Source organism: Rhipicephalus microplus, chromosome X (genome assembly GCF_043290135.1).
Source record: "Rhipicephalus microplus isolate Deutch F79 chromosome X, USDA_Rmic, whole genome shotgun sequence".
Classification (NCBI taxonomy): Eukaryota; Metazoa; Arthropoda; class Arachnida; order Ixodida; family Ixodidae; genus Rhipicephalus; species Rhipicephalus microplus.
Genome location: NC_134710.1, coordinates 326,888,789 through 326,903,931, shown reverse-complemented (window position 1 = coordinate 326,903,931; position 15,143 = coordinate 326,888,789).

The window sequence follows — 15,143 nt, the reverse complement described above, 5'->3', positions numbered from 1 at the left end:
TTGAGCAACGAGTATAACGTATTTCGCTTTTTTCTCCTAACGCATACTCAGCTGGTCTAATGTGAAGCAGCCTGGAAGCAGTAAGCTATGTATACGTAACATGCATGTCATAATTACATGTGTAGACATGTAAGTTCGTTTGTCTTAGCGTCATATTACGCAATAACAATTTCGTTGTACAAGCTAGCGACATGGTCGTTTGCGCACTGTGAGAAGGGCACGTAAATCATGTTGCACATGCCATGTATTTTATGATTGTCATCTTAGCTCCTAAATTATTCATTGCACAATCACGTGACAGAATTACAAACAGAGAACATGTAAAGCTAGCCAAACGTCCACACACGCACCATGCGTATGGTATAATGTCATGCAAGACATGCATGTCACGATTTTTGCATTACTATGTGTCATTTATGCTAGTCATACACAATTGTCTCATCGTTTCGATTTTGGTATATATCAAGTTGATGAAACGGCCACTATTGCACTTTGACCATGGCATATAAACAATATTGTTCATGAGAAACAAGACATGATGTTATTATGACCTGTAATATATGATCGTCACACAGTCGTGTTATGCCCCATCAGTTTTGATATAATTCTCATGAACGATATGGTCCGGAGAGCCCGGCATATAAACAACGTTGTTCATGAGAAACAAGCCATGATTTTATTATGACCTGTCATTCATGATCGCCACACAGTCGTGTTATGCCCCATCAGTTTTGATATAAACCCCATGAACAATATGGTCCGGAGAGCCCTGCATATAAACAATGTTGTTCATGAGAAAAAAAGACATGATTTTATTATGACCTGTCATTTATGATCGTCACACAGTCGTGTTATGCCCCATCAGTTTTGATATAAACCTCATGAACGATATGGTCCGGAGAGCGCGGCATATAAACAATGTTATTCATGAGAAACAAGACATGATTTTATTACGACCTGTCATTCATGATCATCACACAGTGGTGTTATGCCCCATCAGTTTTGATATAAACCCTATGAATATGGTCCGGAGAGCTCGGCATATAAACAAAGTTGTTCATGAGAAACAAGATATGATTTTATTATGACCTGTCATTTATGATCGTCACACAGTCGTGTTATGCCCCATCAGTTTTTATATAAACCTCATGAACGATATGGTCCGGAGAGCGCAGCATATAAAAAATGTTGTTTATGAGAAACAAGACATGATTCTATAATGACCTGTCATTTATGACTGCCATACAGTCGTGTTATGCCCCATCAATTTTGATATAAACCTTATGAACGATTTGGTCCGGAGAGCGTCGCATATAAACAATGTTGTTCATGAGAAACAGGACATGATTATATAATGACCTGTCATTTATGATTGCCATACAGTCGTGTTATGCTCCACAAGTTTTGATATAGACCCCATGAACGACATGGTCTGGAGAGCGCGGCATATAAACAATGTTGTTCATGAGAAACAAGACATGATTCTATAATGACCTGTCATTTATGATCGTCATACAGTCGTGTTATGCCCCATCAGTTTTGATATAAACATCATGAACGATATGGTCCGGAGAGCACGGCTTATAAGCAATGTTGTTCATGAGAAACAAGACATGATTCTATAATGACCTGTCATTTATGATTGCCATACAGTCGTGTTATGCCCCCCCCCCCCAGTTTTGATATAAACCTCATGAACGCTATGGTCCGGAGAGCCCGACATATAAACAATGTTGTTCATGAGAAACAAGACGTGATTTTATTATGACCTGTCATTTAAGATCGTCACACAGTCGTGTTATGCCCCATCAGCTTTGATATAAACCCCATGAACGATATGGTCCGGAGAGCCCGGCATATAAACAATGTTGTTCATAAGAAACAAGACATGATTCTATAATGACCTGTCATTTATGATCGTCATACAGTCGTGTTATGCCCCTTCAGTTTTGATATAAACATCATGAACGATATGGTCCGGAGAGCGTGGCATATAAACAATGTTGTTCATGAGAAACAAGACATGATTCTATAATGACCTGTCATTTATGATCGTCATACAGTCGTGTTATGCCCCTTCAGTTTTGATATAAACATCATGACCGATATGGTCCGGAGAGCGTGGCATATAAACAATGTTGTTCATGAGAAACAAGACATGATTCTATAATGACCTGTCATTTATGATTGCCATACAGTCGTGTTATGCCCCACCAGTTTTGATATAAACCCCATGAACTATATGGTCCGGAGAGCACAAAGTCGTAAGCGGCTAGATAGAAAGACAGATACGCTCAAAGTTACCTAAGTTCATTAATGAATGTTTCACATTTAAGGTACTCTTGCGCGATATGGTTATTCCGAATGATATTACAACGCGTTCTATTTTCGACGGAGCAATCCATAGTCCTCTATCTGGTGCACGAATCGCAGTTCGAACCTCGTGAATTTTCTTTACGAGTGATGCGTGAAAAAATTAAATGCAAGACGAAGTACATGCATTGAAAAATATTCTGAGCGCCCCGAGCAGTTCTGAAACACACCGATGCAAATGCGGGGCTTGAAAACAACAAATAAGCACATTTTATACTCCGCAAGTTCGCTTCCCTGCACTGCATATTCGTCCACCTAACGGCAGTACCTGCCATTCATCAAGTGGAAATGAGGCCCTAGTTGCACATGGACGCGATTTCCTCGTCAAACTGTAACCAAACAACGCAACACGCTATTTACTAATTGTTAACTGGCTTCTCCGTTATACCAGAGTTTATTGCAAGAAAGCCAGCTTTAAATTAATGAAAAGGGTTAATAAGGTTTACAAAAAACGATCCAGGAAGCTACATGGCTTGAGCTACGAAATAACGCATTATATTAATTGAAAGATCGTCTGTAGGCCAATCTAAAACCGGGAGTCGTTTTTGAAATCTATTTTCTAAGCTTCGCAATCGATGTTTAAAGAGGCCAAAGTGTGTCAAAATTGGGTCCGCTCCCGTAGGCTGTGTGGAAAAATATTCAGATTGTCTGGGAAGAAAGGCTCTTATTCTCACGACATTGAAATTAAGCGTCAAATGTTATGGTGGTTGCGTAGTATTATAAACCGGGAGTCGTTTTTGATATCGCATCTGGTTCGTGAGATATGCATTTTTTTCGTGCGCTTCCCTTTCAGTTACGCTGAGGTGATCCGGCTGCCGCCGACAGATGGCGCGACATGTTATGTCTAGAATTCCTGGAGATCGGCGAGGCTTAAATAGACAGAGAAATAAAAAAAAAGAAATGGAGGAGAAAAAAGCAAGACTTTTTCTTTGCCTATATACTCGACATCCTGCCGCGTTTGAGCGTCAAGGGCCCGTGTCGCAGCATTTATTACGGCAAAGAAAGCTCGGAAAGCAAAAAGACGCGGACGTTGGCTTCCACTGAGCGACCAGTTTTAATTAGCCGCAGCCAGAAACCGCGAAGGTTCTTGTCTGCACCGTCATTACGGCGACAAAGCGACAAAATGATTTACGGTTGTCGTCCTGACCTTGCATCGATTCTCAAAAGAAGTCGACAACGGCTTAGCTCGGGACGTGCCTGTCAGTCACCACGAAAGCGCGGCTGCGTCGGCCCCTGTTTAATATTACTCTCTTCGCGCGCGGTGGCCGAAGGAGCTTAGCGGTGCTTCGCGGATTGTGTCCAGGCACGCACAGCGACAAGATGGATAAGCGGACAGTTCTAGGCAGACGGAGCCGTTCTTGGCTCAGTTTCGGCGCGCCTCAGCTTGTAGAGTAATAAATCAGCGTTGGTGTGACATGGTATGCCGATGCACGCACCGCTCGGCGCCATATATACGAACGCTTATATAATACGTTCGTGTACACGAGAATGATAGGTCATGTGAGCAAAATGCTTGCGAGAGGAAGGCCGCCCAAGGCATCGAATATTTGCCGTGATTTAGCGGTGGCATGCGCGCGCCTAGTCACGTATAACTTCTGGCAGCGCGATTGTCATGACTTTGGCACTCGGGTCTCTCCTGTAAAGCCCGTACGTTGGTTAACATCCATGGGGTAACATCGATGAAAGCTAGTTGTATTGCGTGGCAGATTTTTGGAGTCGCACCAAGCCTCGAAGCACGTGAATTCTGCAACGAGGGTGGATTAAAGCTGGTCACTTGGTACAAAGCGCGCTGATGCGAAGGTGCGCATGACACCTTAAAGACGAGCAATGAGTACTTCGATAATTTCATAAAAGGAACCTTAAGGCATAGTGAGCCATTTATAACATTTCTTGCATCTTTTTAGAGTTTTAAAAAGCCAGTGTTCTTTCCTAGTTATATCGATACTTACGGGGCCGATTATGTTATATATAACACAATAGGGCCCCTTATGCATGCCCTTCAACCATGCCGCAAGGAAAGCACATTTACCATTTCAAACTATAGGGTTGAACGATAAGCTGAAGCGTCTGCTAGACTTTTATACAATTTTCTAATTCACTATTCGTTTGGGAATGCGCAGCGCACCGTATTTCGGCGTGGCTCGCTGCAGTGCATTTTCCTCTACGTAACCAATCATTTGTTGAATTACTACTTACATTTCATATAACCTCGACGCCCTTGGAAAGCATGACAAATAGATAGTACGCAGTGATGTAGTGCGCTGTAATCTTGCGTTTCAAACGCGATAAAATGCTGTGTGAACAGACGAATTTATTAAACAATGTTAGTAGACAGGAGTGTCGCAAAATTTGCGTTAAACACATTTACGCGACTTGGGAAATTACAGGAACTATGCCCCTCTACGCTGACAACTAATACAGCCGATTGTCCCGGAATTCGTTAGAGAAGTAGAATTAACTGTTCAATGTTTAACGTGTCACTCAGAACGTGCAAATTTAAAGAGAACCGTAGAAACGATCCCGTATGTGATAAGTACCATTTCAAGAACCCGAAAATAACGAACAGTAATATCTGGAAGATATGAATCCTGAAGGGTAGCGAAAAGTATTCGTACCAACAGAAATTTGTATCACCAGAAAACATGAAAAATCAGTATGCGGCGAAATAAAGCTGGCGTACGTTTTTCATTATTGTTTTTCAGAGCTATATCAACATTATAACAGCTCCGAATGATTGCCAATAACGTTTCTAGCCATCAATGATTATACTTTTTCTCATAAATATACATGAATAGGCGTCTGCCTAAAATTCCGGAGAGCCTTCGAGCCAAATGGGAAAGCTGGAATGTGTGCGCCTCCCCAAAAGTCGTGCTTTTTGACGTTGCGAGGCCTGGCCAAGACCGTCGTCTTTCTCTTTCAGTTCTCGTCACTCTTTCATAAAATTTCTGATGGCAAAGACACGGTTTGCAATCAGTGTGGCGGGCACGCGTAAACGCAGTACATCACTGCCTTGAGCACAGCAGCATGCGTTGAAGAAGGGGGAAGAGAAGAGGTGATACCTACGCCATTTTTTATTTGAACACAAAGGCTAGGCAATGATGATGATGATGATGAATGGCGTTTCTTGGCGGAACCGCCATATAATGGCCAAAGAGAACCAGTACGTGAGAAAAAAGGTGTAGGCAATGGGCATGTTTATTATAAAATTCCTCGCGCTAAAGACGGGTAAAACATAAAGCTATTAAAATTGTGAGAGTCACAAGGCATGTGTGGTGTGAAAATGAACAGCTGACGGTTCTAATAATAAAGTTGCGGAGAGATGATTAAGCACGAATGTCTCTGCAACCACCTTGTTTCCAAGGGCCACGAAACAGATGCTTTGTAGTGTATCTACGGCAGCGGCGACCTTTGTTTAGAAGTCGAGCTGCCGATTACCAGGGTAGATCACATGAAAGTTATGAACATCTTTTAAAAACGTGAGCAATTATTGGTGTTTAAAAAGTGGATCCCTACCGTTTAACGTACCGATATTGTAATAAACTTTACGTGCAGACGCAGCAGCTGCGGCCATTCACAGTGCACGCTGGGTATGCCTTTGGCGTCGTGGCTGTAAAGTGCCGGATAAAGTGCCGGATAATGACACTATAATAACAGTAGTTTTATGTGGTACAGTATATTTTCATGCGCAAAAATATTCCTAATAATGAAAACGATAGTTCATAAAATGCCGTGAACTCGCCTTCGGCCAATATTTTGTTATTCTCGAGCCGCTGCTACGGAGGACACTCCGTCGCAGGGAAGTGGGTTCGGCGAGTGCATTTGCGGGCAAGCGCGCATTGCAGCGAGTGTCACTAAGAGTTTCCGTGTGACAACGTGCGAATGGCACTTTCGTTGCAGTGTACTTACCCGAAGTGCACTTCAGCTGCCCCGTGTGACAGGAATGTAACGTTTTGCCACACACATTGCTCATTTCAGATGAACCATAAAAGTAGTTCAAGACAGCTGCAAATATATGACAGTTCTTTAAGAACCTAAGTCCCCATATTTATATATTAACGTACTGCTAATACATGGAATGTGAATCAGGCACTACCGTGCTTCAGACTACCGCATTTGATAGGTGGCAATCGCCATGGTGACTTATTGTGAAGGATGTTGCGATACCTAGGTACACAAGTTTGTGTTCGTAGAGGCTGGGAGTGGGGCTGGGGAGTCAACACACAGTACATATATGTAGCATGGTGATCTTGCTTTCTGCTGCTGTTGACGGTTGTTTTGTACACGCAACTTTGGCGTTTACGCGTTCCCACCCACTTCTCCTTCCTTCAACACAAATGTAGCCTTGTCCTTCATAGTATTTAGCATCCACCCCTCCCATACACGTACAATATTCTCTTTCCTTCTATTGTGCATCGCATACATCGTCCTCGTCTTTTTATTTTCTGTTCTGCGGACTCGGCCCCCAGCGTAGCGACTCTCTAAGAATGCTAAAGTATGACATGTAATTATGAGTCCTTATCGCGCCGCAAATGACGGCCACTGTCATTGCCGCTGAGAATGGGCTTAAACTACACTTTCTACTCCTGTATTGGGAAATGGGTCAATGCAGGGCCGCGAGTGGACCCACTAGGGCGCTGCGGCAGCTTGGCGTGTTTTATTTCCGTCACCGAACGACCTACTTCCGCAATTTATCCGTGGTCGGCGAACATTTTTTCTATAATTTTGGCCATGCTTGGTTGGATGGATCAATGAATGACCAAATGGAATTTTCAGGCAGACTTGCCTGATAGTGTGAAGCATTAATAACATGAAATACTTATTGTGTTTGCTTTACGAATGATTTGCGTGTATATGATGGCACTGAGCTCTAGTCGATAACTTCGATAGCTGTGAAGACGGCTCGAAAAAAAGATTGCTGGTACGAAGCAGTTTGAACTATTTGAATCAATGCACACTTTAGTTTTGCTAAGCTCGTGCTGTTCAATCTCGGTAAGCGTTAGCACCTGTTCTAGTTAGTTCTCGTGAATACTGTGAACCATTGCAAACATTGTATACTGGCGAGAAAACAACACCTACTGGATAAAAATAGACACATTGGCTTCGAATGTCTTTTCCTATCCAGTCCGTGTCAATGTTCGCCAGCATCATACTTCACAGAATGTCAGTAATTTTCATTTCTTCGGCGAGGAAGCGGGATGTCGGAATTTCTTTGAATATAAATGTATCCGCTGTTATCTTACGTCTAATGCGCATTAATATCCCGTCCACTTTTCACCTGCTGGTATTTCCTCTAGCCGCTGGAGCATACCTTTCCTACTTTTTTTTCTGCGGCTGTAGACAAAACATTAGCCCCTGAGGTACTCCGTATAGGTCATTCTGTGGGCTATGTGACACGAAATGAGCGTGAAGGGAATATACACAAGTTTCTCGCTATTGTTCTTGATTCTTGGAGCTATGTCCAAAGTGAAGTAAACAAAGAATTTTGTCAAGGCTTTAAACATTGTGGCTAGCCACGCCGCGGTGGTCTAGTGGCTAAGCTACTCGGCTTCTGACCCACAGTTCGCGGGATCGAATCCCGGCTGTGGTGGCTGCATTTCCGAAGGAGGCGAAAATGTTCCAGGCCCGTGTGCTCAGATTTGGGTGCACGTTAAAGAACCCCAGGTGGTCAAAATTTCCGGAACCTTCCGCTACGGTGTCTCTATTAATCATATGAAGAATTTGGGACGTTGAACCCCACGTATCAATCAAAACATTGTGACTATGCTAACATTTTGAATGTAACCTTTTTTTGATAGGATAATGACTTACATGTTCAAGCTAACGCTCACTTCGTACGAACACGCTTTCATGACAAAGGACTAGTAACGGCTTAGATGACAACAACAACTACTACTACTACAACAACAATGACGACTACGATGACGACAATGACAACAACAACAAGGAAGACGGTGGCAGCGACAACAATAACTACAACATACTATTTTAATGCGGCGTAAAGCATGAAACAAACAATAAATAAATAAATAAGTAATAAATAAATAAGCACATTATATATTACACGTAGTACTCTTTCCATTGAGAGGTGAAATATTTCGGGCACAGTTCATTTCGTTTAAATGCCAGTTTAAGACGACAAGTGGATGCAAGATATAAAAAAAATTTAGACACTGTTGCAGGCAGTGAGCATATTAGAAGAAGCTATCATCTCGAATCGAATAACGCTGGCCGGCCCTACCCATTTTCCTGTTTTACTTTCTTCTGAAAAGCTGGAGAGCAAAGCCACTGCAGGAAACGATTTCACCCGAGTCGGACAACGAGTGCGTTCTAACGGCCGCCCATCAAAAAGCTGAGATATCTGCTAGGCAGGCAGCCAACCTATTAGCCCTGAGAAGTTGAATGGCGCTGCCTGGCGGCATGCCTGGAAGACATCACGGCAAGGATGCTTCGACGCCTGCCGTGGCTATAGTCGTGGCGCGCTTAGACAACATGCGCTCATATCGTGCGCTGTTCCGCTGTTTGCGATCGCTTTTCGCTTGACTCGAGCTTCAGATGAAGGCCGAAAACAGCATCGATAATTTTCCTAGTTTTATAAAACGACGAAAAAGTTTTGTTCAATACAATCGCCAACAGTTACCGCGCTCCACCGTACACACTTTGTGTTGTCACGCTGCTAAACTCAAAGTGTGGCAGCTTGGGCTAGTTGGTATCGCATGACGATAGTTATAGCGTGAGAACAAAACGACGACACAGAGAAAAGAAGGACACGAAAGACCTTCTTGTCTGTGTGTCATCGTTTTGTTCTCTATCATCATGCTAAACTCAAGGATGGGTTTGTTTCTCGGCCGCGGCTGCCACTATCTGACGTTATTGAAGAGCAAGAACATGTTTCAGCTTAGATAGAAAGTTGTTGTACAGCAAGTCGCGTATTCAAATCTTGGTATATACACATAAGGCAGCATATTTACATTACTAGGTTGCTGTATTCATTAGCAATTCCTCTTAGAGATGTGATGTTTTCACTTCAAAAAGTTCTTGTATCGAACACACGCACCTGTCCTACCATGGACAGTTTTTTTGCCTGTGTGCTGAGCACTACGCACAGTTGAAAAAAAAAAACCCATGCGGTATCGAGGCTCACAAGGCATTTCTAAAGAGCTTGGCCGAGAATGCCATCGCAGCTGTTGTATTTGTTTTTATTACGTATTCGCTTACTCATCATGTAGTTTCAGGCTTTCTTCGCGGTAATTTTGGTGCTTCACCCAATTAAAAATGAGTTGATGTTAACTGCAGAAGCTAGTATTTAGATGGCAGCATCGTCCCAACGTCCCTATGGCACTCGTAAGTATACCCGTTTAAATTATCCACTTGTTAATTAATTTTTGTTGCATTTGATTACACCTGAGCTTCAATAACCTGTATGTGGGCATGACGTATGATACGAGACACTGACTCATTGAGGGGAAGACTGTTTAATTATCACGTGAACTACGTCGCTGAGATCACCATCGAAACCGTTCACAACGCTAATTAAGAATTTCGATAACTTGCTTTGCAAACGGCGCGACGTTTGATCGGAGCCGCATTCATACAAATTGGAGTATACGACCACATAATCCCGAGTGACTAGCTGTTCAGAAGAAATATTCACTTTAGGCACACTAACATCTCGGCATTTCCTTGAACGTTTTGTGTGACCGTATAACTTTGTTCAACTTTCTGAATATTATGAAACATATATAAATATTTTTATGAGATATTTATGTAACGTGTTTTCAGCAAAAAGCACAACTTTGTCAAATCTGCAGCCTAATCTGACTAAAACCACGATGTAATTAAGGAATTGAAAAACATCCTAGTTTTATTTGTAATTCTTCGGGACACATGTTCTAACCCCGTAGTGTACCGCAAGTTGTAATGAAGTTATTATCATCACCGTAAAGCTTTCTAGCACTGATTTTTTTTTGCGTAAGTGGTGAAAGCAACAAATGCCTTGCTGCAATGCACATCAATTTTAACAGTGACTTTCCGTTCAGATGGAAGTTTGCCCATCAGATTATTGCAACTTTATGCAACCTATTCAACTTTCACTAGCAGTGTAAACAGCCGCCTTCTACCTTGATAGATTTGCATCACAGCAATGAGCAGCTATAACCACCGTATCACGCAAGAGCGGGCCCACAGCGAGCGCAGAAAAAGGCGATACTCGGCCGTGAAGCAAGTGAGTCCCTGCCATGATGTCACTTCACTCCGACTGCCGTGCCACCAGTGTTCGTTCTCGGGGCTAATAGATGCGACTTCTCTGAGAGAGTCATTGTCGGCTGAAGCGAAATTAGATACCCACAGCAGTGGTCCTGAAAGCGTCACATACGTCGTGAACAGTATAGGCGAATGTGGAAGCCTGAGTATGACATGCACGGTGGATTAGCCGGGAAACGCATTTCCTTTGTTTCGAGAACTGCTGCATAATACTCCCAAAAGCAGCGTTGTTACGTCGCGATTTTAATAATGCACGCCCCGCGGCGACTGCCCTTTATTGGGGGAGCGTCGGATTCGACGCAGTTCATCTTTCGTGTCAGCCACCTGGTTTAATGCCACGTGCGCCAATGTCGGTTGTTGTCTCAAGCCGACCTTGTTAATATTATTAGTTTTTATTTTTTCACAGGGTCACACACTTGCCCCGCCCTGGAAACGTTACAAGCGGCGCCTATAGCTTTCCTCACATGTCCGCATTACGCTTTTAAAAGCCAGGAAAACAAAAAGGAAAAAAAAGAACACTGGCCAAACTCATACTCCAAAATTATCGTCAATTAAGCTATACTCCTTAAGCTGTATAGTTTATTTAGCTATACTCTTTGATAAAATCGCTACGTTAAAGAACCCCAGGTGGTCGAAATTTTCACAGCCCCCTACTACGGTGTCCATAATCATATGGTGATTTTGGGACGTTAATCCCCACAAATCAATGAATTGATAAAATTGCTCGAAACTTGGAGCTACCGGCAGCCATGTATTATGTTTACAGTGTAAATATCTATGAAAACGAAAGCACTAGGGTGGGGTCTGTGCTTTGTTCGCGTTTGCCTAAAGCACCATCAACCGACAGATAAAGAAAGTGCGTGCACTTTTCGCGCCATTCGTTAGGAAACAAAAAAACTAGTCATAGCCGTTGGACAGGCGCGGCTAAATTGTGCTCCCGCTCTAGTTTCGAAACGGGCGATGCCGCCAAAAGCGGACGCGCTTTCTTTATCTGTCGGCTGATGGTGCTGTAGGCTGCCGCAGCAGAGCGCAGGCCGTGCGCTCGCACGTTCTCTTTCATGAAAATCGATACTGTACATTAGACGTAGAAGTTTTTTGAGAGTATTGTGCACGAGGCGCACCTCTGGAAACGCGGGTGGTGCTATCGCTATGACCGTGGGATCAGCAGAATTTTGTCTTCGGGGTTGCAAGCCCAAGTGGCATTGCAGTGGGGGCGAGACTCCTACCTCTTGGTTGCTGGTGGTACTTAATAGGGACAAGTATCCTTTTTGAACACCGTTGCCGACGCCCATGGTCTCCAAGACGCCCTGTCACAAACTATGGAAAAAGAATAGCTCGTTGAGGCACGTCTTTCCTCTCCCACCACTCGGAGTAAACAGACAACTAGCTGCGTTTGAAGGGCAGTCCGGCTAGGGCAGCCCGGCCAGGTTTACCGCGCTGTCCTGGATATTTGCGTCACAATAAAACTTGCACGTTACTTTCAAAACAGACCTTGTATTGCATAGCAAAATCATAGAACTGCGCCAAGTGTCAATTTAATTGAATTGCGCTACCAGTGGGTAATTTAAAGCTACCCGCCAATTAAAAAAAGTGCGCAGCTTCCCAAGTGCACGTGGTACCTTACGGCTGCGTAGTGGGCACTTCGCCACCTGGCAAGAAAGAGGCATTACAGGTACTAGGTAGTAAGTTCCTTGTGGCACCGCATGGTTGGAGGCGTTGCGCAAGGGGCACTGTTAGGCTATATACGCTATCACGTTCTACTCTCCTGCGTCAAAGTTTCTCTGCTATTTATAGGCCGTCTACTGCACCGGCTGGACGCAGTAACTATACGTCGGACTGATTACTATGAATTTAGTGCATATGCATGTAGTGTATGCAGAAAATTCTAGAAAACAAGTCTGCATGAACAATAAATACTCAAAGAATTTTGCCTTGAAGCTGTAAGCCGAAATCTATTAATTGATCAGAAGTGATACAGGTACACCTTTATTTTATTGCGAATCTTTGTTTTCCAAGTTTACAGCAAAACGCACGCTCTGCTATCGGCATTAGAAATGTTCCTCCGTTTGAATGAGACAGCCGGTGGAACACCGCCACACGTCCTGATCCAGGCGGCCATGCGTATACACATGCGGTGATTGACGTCCAACCGAGAATGTCCAACCAAGAGTGTCCATGTAATGGCTAACACAATATATGCCACGTTTCCTGCTTGGCACTTTGTGTCTGTCTCGTCGCTCAGCAGTGCTGTAGCCATGACGATTGAGCGACGGCTTTTGTTTCTACAATATGGTTTCTGCACTTGTTTTGGATGACAACAGCAAGGTATGGTCAAAAGGGCCTTGGTTTACTTCGGTCTCAACGTAACTACGGTGTTCATTTCGGCGTCTTCTATATACCCGAAAAGAGTCGCTGTAAATTTTCTACCCGAAGATAATGAATGCGAAACAGAATAGTTTTGTCACCGGTCATTCCCAGGCTTTCAGTAGTTCACTTCTCTTGTCAAAGCACATTCGTTGTTCGGTAAAAAAGCAAAAAAAAACTACATGTGATGACGAGAATGCCGCGTGTCCCCGATTCATAAATTTTGAAATATCAACGCACATGCTTTTTTTCTCACTGTAGTGCCACTTTTACGAATATTGCAGGCTCGTCTTCCAACTTACCCAGGCACCTTCACTTCAGTTGAACGACACCGGAATGTACATAGCTCTCCACAGGTTCAACGTGCTGCGTTGGATCGGGGCCACATATTCTGCTGCACTAAAATGATGCAACAGGTATGCGTACGATTATATCCCCTCAATTTAAATCAGCAGGCCAGTAAACATTGTGGCTCCTAGTAGCGAGTTACGCACGCCGTACACATCGAAGCACGTTATTGAGTAAAATTATTTCTCCGCGCTTCCATAGTAGAAGGTTGGTGCAACAGCAGGCCAAAGAAGGGGCCCAGTGGTTCATATCATTAGTATGAATACCGAAATGAAGAAAAATTATTATATTCACCCGACCAGCCAGTGGTAGGCCACTACTTCTCCTGAGGTCTTCGCAATGAGTGTATGCACTATATATCAACAACGTAGTAATGACCCTTCATCGACAGGAGGCAAATGGTACTCGGAAGTCCGCATGTGGAAGTGGCTTTAAACAAATTGAACACGAGGTTGCGCACGGACCTCTCATCGCAAAATTGTGAACTTTGTGGTTTGCCTGGAGAACCGGCTGCAAACCACTGGTGTTATGATGGTAGTCAACTGCTTCTTGCGTGGCATTTTGATTGATGCTGGCATATTCTTCCGTCTGTTGGGCACAGGAAAGAAGCCGCCAGTCATAAGTACTTCTGGGTGGCTTCATGTCACAACAAAACACTGAGACAGGGCAATCAGCAAATGCGCCGCAGCCACCATATCTGCTAAGCAGAGGCGGTGGTGGCAGAAGCTCGCCGCGATACCTCAGGGGTTGTTTCTGAAAGTGTCCGCGAGATGGCGCCACACAGACATGCGAAATAGAGTCACTGTATACGCTACCTAAAGGTAGCGTATACAGTAACTCTAATGCAAAAGGCGGATTTGATAGAGGCGAAATGGTAGAGGCCTGCGTCGTCGGCAAGGTTTTTTTCAGGGGGATTGCGAATCACAGTTGGATCGCTGCTAGGGGAGAGAGCGAGTGCTGGTGAGGCTTGAGGGGGTCTAGTGCCCCATTTGCAATCTCCATGCCGATGCGCAGGCCGTGTACTGCGCGATGTCAGTGCACGTTAAAGAACACCAGGTGGTCGATATTTCTGGATCCCTCCACTACAGTGTGTCTCATAATGATATCGTAGTATTGGGATGTAAACCACACATATTATTATAAATATTATTGTTATTATTATTAGATACAAAGTGCCTCCACCCAGAATTTAAAAATATACCATTACACGCGATCATGGCGTGACCAAACAAACGTGGCCGACTGCAGCCTGAAGGGAGTGAAAGTGTCTCTTTGAGCTCTGATTGATTGTTTAAATAGACCACTTAAGAACCTAACCTTTAAAAGCGGTGAAGATGGCCGAAAATTTCCAATGAGTATTGTACAGAGTGGTTAAAAAACAAAACAAAAAACATCCGGCTGGGCACTTTCGAAGTTGATATCTGTTAATAATTATTGTTTTTCTGCTAACTACAAATACCAGCAAAAAATACCACGTGACAAGCTCAATCACGTGACAGTGCACATGATCATTCCATACGTGTACACATACAAACACGTGCACGAATCTTGTGAGTGTGCCTGCTCTACGGCACTTGCAAAGCAAGTAAATAAATCGCAGAACTATATTCTGGAAGCCTACCCGGCCACGATTGGTACATTGTGCATGCAAACTTTGTATGTTCTGCTATCTTTCCGATAAATTCTAAAAGAGCAAAAGATTATTAAAAAAAGTACGCGCGCGTGAACGCACTTTATTTATAAGTGCATGACCTCCGAGATGGGCACACAGGTTTTGAAGGCCACGAATTAGGGCACAT